Here is a 7,914-nt window from a genome sequence, read left to right as displayed (position 1 = left end):
AAAGTGACAGAGTGCCACTGCCGTGCACCTGGTATTATTTTTGGGTTACCAGGTGCATATTTTTATAATGGTTTTAAATGATTTTAGATAGGCTACATACCTCAATACCCTATATGGAACAACCATACTACGGACCCAAGTCAGTTGGGGCCGGCCTGAGTGATTTATGAAGCTTTTAAAAAATGTCTGTACTCATCCTCCCTTCTGTGCACCTGGTATTATTTTTGGGTTACCAGGTGCTCCTATTGAAATCGAATGAGTGCACCTGGTATTATTTTTGGGTTACCAGGTGCTGCTATTGAAATCGAATGAAAATGATTTTAAATGGCCTGCAGACACCCATGCCCGCTATGGGAGCACCATACTATGGGCACAAGTCAGTGGCCACCGGCCTAAAAGATTTATGGAGCTTTTAAAAAATAAGGTCTGAATACTTTATATGTTGAACTTCTCAGGAAAAACGACAGAGTGCCCACTTTTTGGGTTACCAGGTGCCCCTATTGAAATCGAATGAAAACGAATTTAAATGACCTGCAGACACCCATGCCCGCTATGGGAGCACCATACTACGGGCACAAGTCAGTGGCCACCGGCCTAAGGGATTTATGGAGCTTTTATATAAAATGTCTGTACTCATCCTCCCCTCCGTGCACCTGGTATTATTTTTGGGTTACCAGGTGCTCCTATTCTAATCGAATGAAAATGAATTTAAATGACCTGCAGACACCCATGCCCGCTATGGGAGCACCATACTATGGGCACAAGTCAGTGGCCACCGGCCTAAGGGATTTATGGAGCTTTTCAAAAATAAGGTCTGAATACTTTCTAAGTTGAACTTTTCAGGAAAAACGACAGAGTGCCCTCTTTTTGGGTTACCAGGTGCCCCTATTTAAATCGAATGAAAATGAATTTAAAGGGCCTGCCCACACCCATGCCCGCTATGGGAGCACCATACTACGGGCACAAGTCAGTAGGCACCGGCCTAAGGGATTTATGGAGCTTTTATATAAAATGTCTGTCCGCATCCTCAACACTGACACCACCTTATGTTAGTTTGGGTTACCAGGTGCCCCTATTTAAATCGAATGAAAATGAATTTAAAGGGCCTGCCCACACCCATGCCCGCTATGGGAGCACCATACTACGGGCACAAGTCAGTAGGCACCGGCCTAAGGGATTTATGGAGCTTTTCAAAAATAAGGTCTGAATACTTTCTAAGTTGAACTTTTCAGGAAAAACGACAGAGTGCCCTCTTTTTGGGTTACCAGGTGCCCCTATTTAAATCGAATGAAAATGAATTTAAAGGGCCTGCCCACACCCATGCCCGCTATGGGAGCACCATACTACGGGCACAAGTCAGTAGGCACCGGCCTAAGGGATTTATGGAGCTTTTATATAAAATGTCTGTCCGCATCCTCAACACTGACACCACCTTATGTTAGTTTGGGTTACCAGGTGCCCCTATTTAAATCGAATGAAAATGAATTTAAAGGGCCTGCCCACACCCATGCCCGCTATGGGAGCACCATACTACGGGCACAAGTCAGTAGGCACCGGCCTAAGGGATTTATGGAGCTTTTAAAAAATAAGGTCTGAATACTTTCTAAGTTGAACTTTTCAGGAAAAACGACAGAGTGCCCTCTTTTTGGGTTACCAGGTGCCCCTATTTAAATCGAATGAAAATGAATTTAAAGGGCCTGCCCACACCCATGCCCGCTATGGGAGCACCATACTACGGGCACAAGTCAGTAGGCACCGGCCTAAGGGATTTATGGAGCTTTTAAAAAATAAGGTCTGAATACTTTCTAAGTTGAACTTTTCAGGAAAAACGACAGAGTGCCCTCTTTTTGGGTTACCAGGTGCCCCTATTTAAATCGAATGAAAATGAATTTAAAGGGCCTGCCCACACCCATGCCCGCTATGGGAGCACCATACTACGGGCACAAGTCAGTAGGCACCGGCCTAAGGGATTTATGGAGCTTTTATATAAAATGTCTGTCCGCATCCTCAACACTGACACCACCTTATGTTAGTTTGGGTTACCAGGTGCCCCTATTTAAATCGAATGAAAATGAATTTAAAGGGCCTGCCCACACCCATGCCCGCTATGGGAGCACCATACTACGGGCACAAGTCAGTAGGCACCGGCCTAAGGGATTTATGGAGCTTTTCAAAAATAAGGTCTGAATACTTTCTAAGTTGAACTTTTCAGGAAAAACGACAGAGTGCCCTCTTTTTGGGTTACCAGGTGCCCCTATTTAAATCGAATGAAAATGAATTTAAAGGGCCTGCCCACACCCATGCCCGCTATGGGAGCACCATACTACGGGCACAAGTCAGTAGGCACCGGCCTAAGGGATTTATGGAGCTTTTATATAAAATGTCTGTCCGCATCCTCAACACTGACACCACCTTATGTTAGTTTGGGTTACCAGGTGCCCCTATTTAAATCGAATGAAAATGAATTTAAAGGGCCTGCCCACACCCATGCCCGCTATGGGAGCACCATACTACGGGCACAAGTCAGTAGGCACCGGCCTAAGGGATTTATGGAGCTTTTATATAAAATGTCTGTCCGCATCCTCAACACTGACACCACCTTATGTTAGTTTGGGTTACCAGGTGCCCCTATTTAAATCGAATGAAAATGAATTTAAAGGGCCTGCCCACACCCATGCCCGCTATGGGAGCACCATACTACGGGCACAAGTCAGTAGGCACCGGCCTAAGGGATTTATGGAGCTTTTCAAAAATAAGGTCTGAATACTTTCTAAGTTGAACTTTTCAGGAAAAACGACAGAGTGCCCTCTTTTTGGGTTACCAGGTGCCCCTATTTAAATCGAATGAAAATGAATTTAAAGGGCCTGCCCACACCCATGCCCGCTATGGGAGCACCATACTACGGGCACAAGTCAGTAGGCACCGGCCTAAGGGATTTATGGAGCTTTTAAAAAATAAGGTCTGAATACTTTCTAAGTTGAACTTTTCAGGAAAAACGACAGAGTGCCCTCTTTTTGGGTTACCAGGTGCCCCTATTTAAATCGAATGAAAATGAATTTAAAGGGCCTGCCCACACCCATGCCCGCTATGGGAGCACCATACTACGGGCACAAGTCAGTAGGCACCGGCCTAAGGGATTTATGGAGCTTTTCAAAAATAAGGTCTGAATACTTTCTAAGTTGAACTTTTCAGGAAAAACGACAGAGTGCCCTCTTTTTGGGTTACCAGGTGCCCCTATTTAAATCGAATGAAAATGAATTTAAAGGGCCTGCCCACACCCATGCCCGCTATGGGAGCACCATACTACGGGCACAAGTCAGTAGGCACCGGCCTAAGGGATTTATGGAGCTTTTATATAAAATGTCTGTCCGCATCCTCAACACTGACACCACCTTATGTTAGTTTGGGTTACCAGGTGCCCCTATTTAAATCGAATGAAAATGAATTTAAAGGGCCTGCCCACACCCATGCCCGCTATGGGAGCACCATACTACGGGCACAAGTCAGTAGGCACCGGCCTAAGGGATTTATGGAGCTTTTCAAAAATAAGGTCTGAATACTTTCTAAGTTGAACTTTTCAGGAAAAACGACAGAGTGCCCTCTTTTTGGGTTACCAGGTGCCCCTATTTAAATCGAATGAAAATGAATTTAAAGGGCCTGCCCACACCCATGCCCGCTATGGGAGCACCATACTACGGGCACAAGTCAGTAGGCACCGGCCTAAGGGATTTATGGAGCTTTTAAAAAATAAGGTCTGAATACTTTCTAAGTTGAACTTTTCAGGAAAAACGACAGAGTGCCCTCTTTTTGGGTTACCAGGTGCCCCTATTTAAATCGAATGAAAATGAATTTAAAGGGCCTGCCCACACCCATGCCCGCTATGGGAGCACCATACTACGGGCACAAGTCAGTAGGCACCGGCCTAAGGGATTTATGGAGCTTTTCAAAAATAAGGTCTGAATACTTTCTAAGTTGAACTTTTCAGGAAAAACGACAGAGTGCCCTCTTTTTGGGTTACCAGGTGCCCCTATTTAAATCGAATGAAAATGAATTTAAAGGGCCTGCCCACACCCATGCCCGCTATGGGAGCACCATACTACGGGCACAAGTCAGTAGGCACCGGCCTAAGGGATTTATGGAGCTTTTAAAAAATAAGGTCTGAATACTTTCTAAGTTGAACTTTTCAGGAAAAACGACAGAGTGCCCTCTTTTTGGGTTACCAGGTGCCCCTATTTAAATCGAATGAAAATGAATTTAAAGGGCCTGCCCACACCCATGCCCGCTATGGGAGCACCATACTACGGGCACAAGTCAGTAGGCACCGGCCTAAGGGATTTATGGAGCTTTTAAAAAATAAGGTCTGAATACTTTCTAAGTTGAACTTTTCAGGAAAAACGACAGAGTGCCCTCTTTTTGGGTTACCAGGTGCCCCTATTTAAATCGAATGAAAATGAATTTAAAGGGCCTGCCCACACCCATGCCCGCTATGGGAGCACCATACTACGGGCACAAGTCAGTAGGCACCGGCCTAAGGGATTTATGGAGCTTTTAAAAAATAAGGTCTGAATACTTTCTAAGTTGAACTTTTCAGGAAAAACGACAGAGTGCCCTCTTTTTGGGTTACCAGGTGCCCCTATTTAAATCGAATGAAAATGAATTTAAAGGGCCTGCCCACACCCATGCCCGCTATGGGAGCACCATACTACGGGCACAAGTCAGTAGGCACCGGCCTAAGGGATTTATGGAGCTTTTCAAAAATAAGGTCTGAATACTTTCTAAGTTGAACTTTTCAGGAAAAACGACAGAGTGCCCTCTTTTTGGGTTACCAGGTGCCCCTATTTAAATCGAATGAAAATGAATTTAAAGGGCCTGCCCACACCCATGCCCGCTATGGGAGCACCATACTACGGGCACAAGTCAGTAGGCACCGGCCTAAGGGATTTATGGAGCTTTTATATAAAATGTCTGTCCGCATCCTCAACACTGACACCACCTTATGTTAGTTTGGGTTACCAGGTGCCCCTATTTAAATCGAATGAAAATGAATTTAAAGGGCCTGCCCACACCCATGCCCGCTATGGGAGCACCATACTACGGGCACAAGTCAGTAGGCACCGGCCTAAGGGATTTATGGAGCTTTTAAAAAATAAGGTCTGAATACTTTCTAAGTTGAACTTTTCAGGAAAAACGACAGAGTGCCCTCTTTTTGGGTTACCAGGTGCCCCTATTTAAATCGAATGAAAATGAATTTAAAGGGCCTGCCCACACCCATGCCCGCTATGGGAGCACCATACTACGGGCACAAGTCAGTAGGCACCGGCCTAAGGGATTTATGGAGCTTTTAAAAAATAAGGTCTGAATACTTTCTAAGTTGAACTTTTCAGGAAAAACGACAGAGTGCCCTCTTTTTGGGTTACCAGGTGCCCCTATTTAAATCGAATGAAAATGAATTTAAAGGGCCTGCCCACACCCATGCCCGCTATGGGAGCACCATACTACGGGCACAAGTCAGTAGGCACCGGCCTAAGGGATTTATGGAGCTTTTAAAAAATAAGGTCTGAATACTTTCTAAGTTGAACTTTTCAGGAAAAACGACAGAGTGCCCTCTTTTTGGGTTACCAGGTGCCCCTATTTAAATCGAATGAAAATGAATTTAAAGGGCCTGCCCACACCCATGCCCGCTATGGGAGCACCATACTACGGGCACAAGTCAGTGGCCACCGGCCTAAGGGATTTATGGAGCTTTTATATAAAATGTCTGTCCGCATCCTCAACACTGACACCACCTTATGTTAGTTTGGGTTACCAGGTGCCCCTATTTAAATCGAATGAAAATGAATTTAAAGGGCCTGCCCACACCCATGCCCGCTATGGGAGCACCATACTACGGGCACAAGTCAGTAGGCACCGGCCTAAGGGATTTATGGAGCTTTTAAAAAATAAGGTCTGAATACTTTCTAAGTTGAACTTTTCAGGAAAAACGACAGAGTGCCCTCTTTTTGGGTTACCAGGTGCCCCTATTTAAATCGAATGAAAATGAATTTAAAGGGCCTGCCCACACCCATGCCCGCTATGGGAGCACCATACTACGGGCACAAGTCAGTAGGCACCGGCCTAAGGGATTTATGGAGCTTTTAAAAAATAAGGTCTGTACTCATCCTCCCCTCCGTGCACCTGGTATTATTTTTGGGTTACCAGGTGCTCCTATTGAAATCGAATGAGTGCACCTGGTATTATTTTTGGGTTACTAGGTGCTCCTATTGAAATAGAATGAAAATGACACACAAAGACAAGGATTAATTGCAAAAATATTATATTTATTTTGAGTTCTTCATTGATTGATTTGTCTCTCAATTAATGTCCGAGCTTGGCTTGCGTTACGAGGCAAATTATGGTAACGGTAGTAACGTGACTGTGTTTCCAGAGAGTGACACATATGGTCAGCCACAGTTCCCCGGTCTGTAACCGACCCATGGTTAAAGTTCAGTGTTGCAATGCTTCGTCGAATTGTTCCAAATGTCACTTTACTTCCAATGCCGAACTCTGCAAAAATCTTTCCCACAAATGCACAGAGATTAAGGTATGGTTTCCCGCAGGATGTGAAAAAGAAGAGTGTTGTGTCTGGGGTAATTCCACTCAGATGAGGCCGGATCGCATGGAATTGTTTAAGCCAAGTGTATTCCTCCTGCGATAGAACTATTCTGCACTCCCCGAAGCTGGAGTTCGTTTTGTGGCTTGCAACGCACATCTGATAACCCCCACTTTCCAAGGATACTTCTGTAAAATCACTCTCACTGAACATGGTGACTGGGGATCGTCGAGTGCCATTAAATATGGCCAACCGGCTGGACATGAGAGCCGCAAACCTGCGTCTGTCAGAGGAGGTGGCTCGCACTTCCAGCCTACTGAGAACAGCAGGAATAGATTGATTACTTAACTCAACAAATCGGTTTAAATCAGCAGCGCTGAGCACCTCGTCCCTGCAGCGTCTGCGAAATTGTGCCTTGTGCGTTGCCTGACTCTGCCTAGAACTCCTGTCCATCTTTGCAAAGCATAGTAACATTTTTCGAATCATACTGACTTCACATTGCATATTTTGCGGCCGGAACTCTATAAGATATTTCAGGAAACTTCGAACATCGGATCGGTACATTTTTAACGTGGATGGTGCCAAACCACGGCCTTCAATCTGCCCATACCAGTCATACACACGCATGTAGCTGTCCAGAAAACACAGTCCTTCATCGAGTTTGCCCTCGGACATAATGTAGAGGAATTCCCGTACTCGGGACAGACTGCTGCGACTATTATCAATGCGTTTAACCGAAGGGTTGATACCATTAGTAAAGGTCGCATAGTCTTTAAAAATTAGAGTATTCCAACCTTGATTCATTGGCGACACACCGGCGTCTTCATCACTGTCGGAGTTGGTGGATGTCGACACGACGCAGGCTTGCTCCCTCGGTTCCGGGCGTTGTTCACCACCGATAGGACTGGTTGACTGCACCGCCGACTGCTCACTCTCGCCACTCAGTTGCTTCTCCGGGGAACAATCGCTGTCAACAGACTGCATAAACCCAGAGTCGTCACCGGGCTCCAGCCGCTGTTCAATGTCGTTGTTAGGCAGCTCTATATCAGTCGAAACCCGGCTAGATTGCACAGCGTGCTTCCATGATAACGTCTTAATCTTAAGTCCATGGACAGTCTTAAAATGTTTGTCGAGCCGCGCGATATGCGTCTTGGTACAAAGTCCACAGTCATGTCGTTGTTTGCTGTACATAGCTTCTCTCTCCTGCCTGCCTTCCTCCGTGTATGTTTGTGTCTGCCAAGAAGCCGAACTCTAATCATGGGTCCTAATTATAGCCAGGTGTGGATACAGGCGTGGCATTGTTAATTGGACTGGAGGGAAATTGA

The sequence above is a fragment of the Salvelinus namaycush genome, unplaced genomic scaffold (assembly GCF_016432855.1).
Source record: "Salvelinus namaycush isolate Seneca unplaced genomic scaffold, SaNama_1.0 Scaffold1196, whole genome shotgun sequence".
In the NCBI taxonomy this organism is placed as follows: Eukaryota; Metazoa; Chordata; class Actinopteri; order Salmoniformes; family Salmonidae; genus Salvelinus; species Salvelinus namaycush.
The sequence above is the reverse complement of the archived record's forward strand: the minus strand, read 5'-3'. Positions refer to the sequence as shown.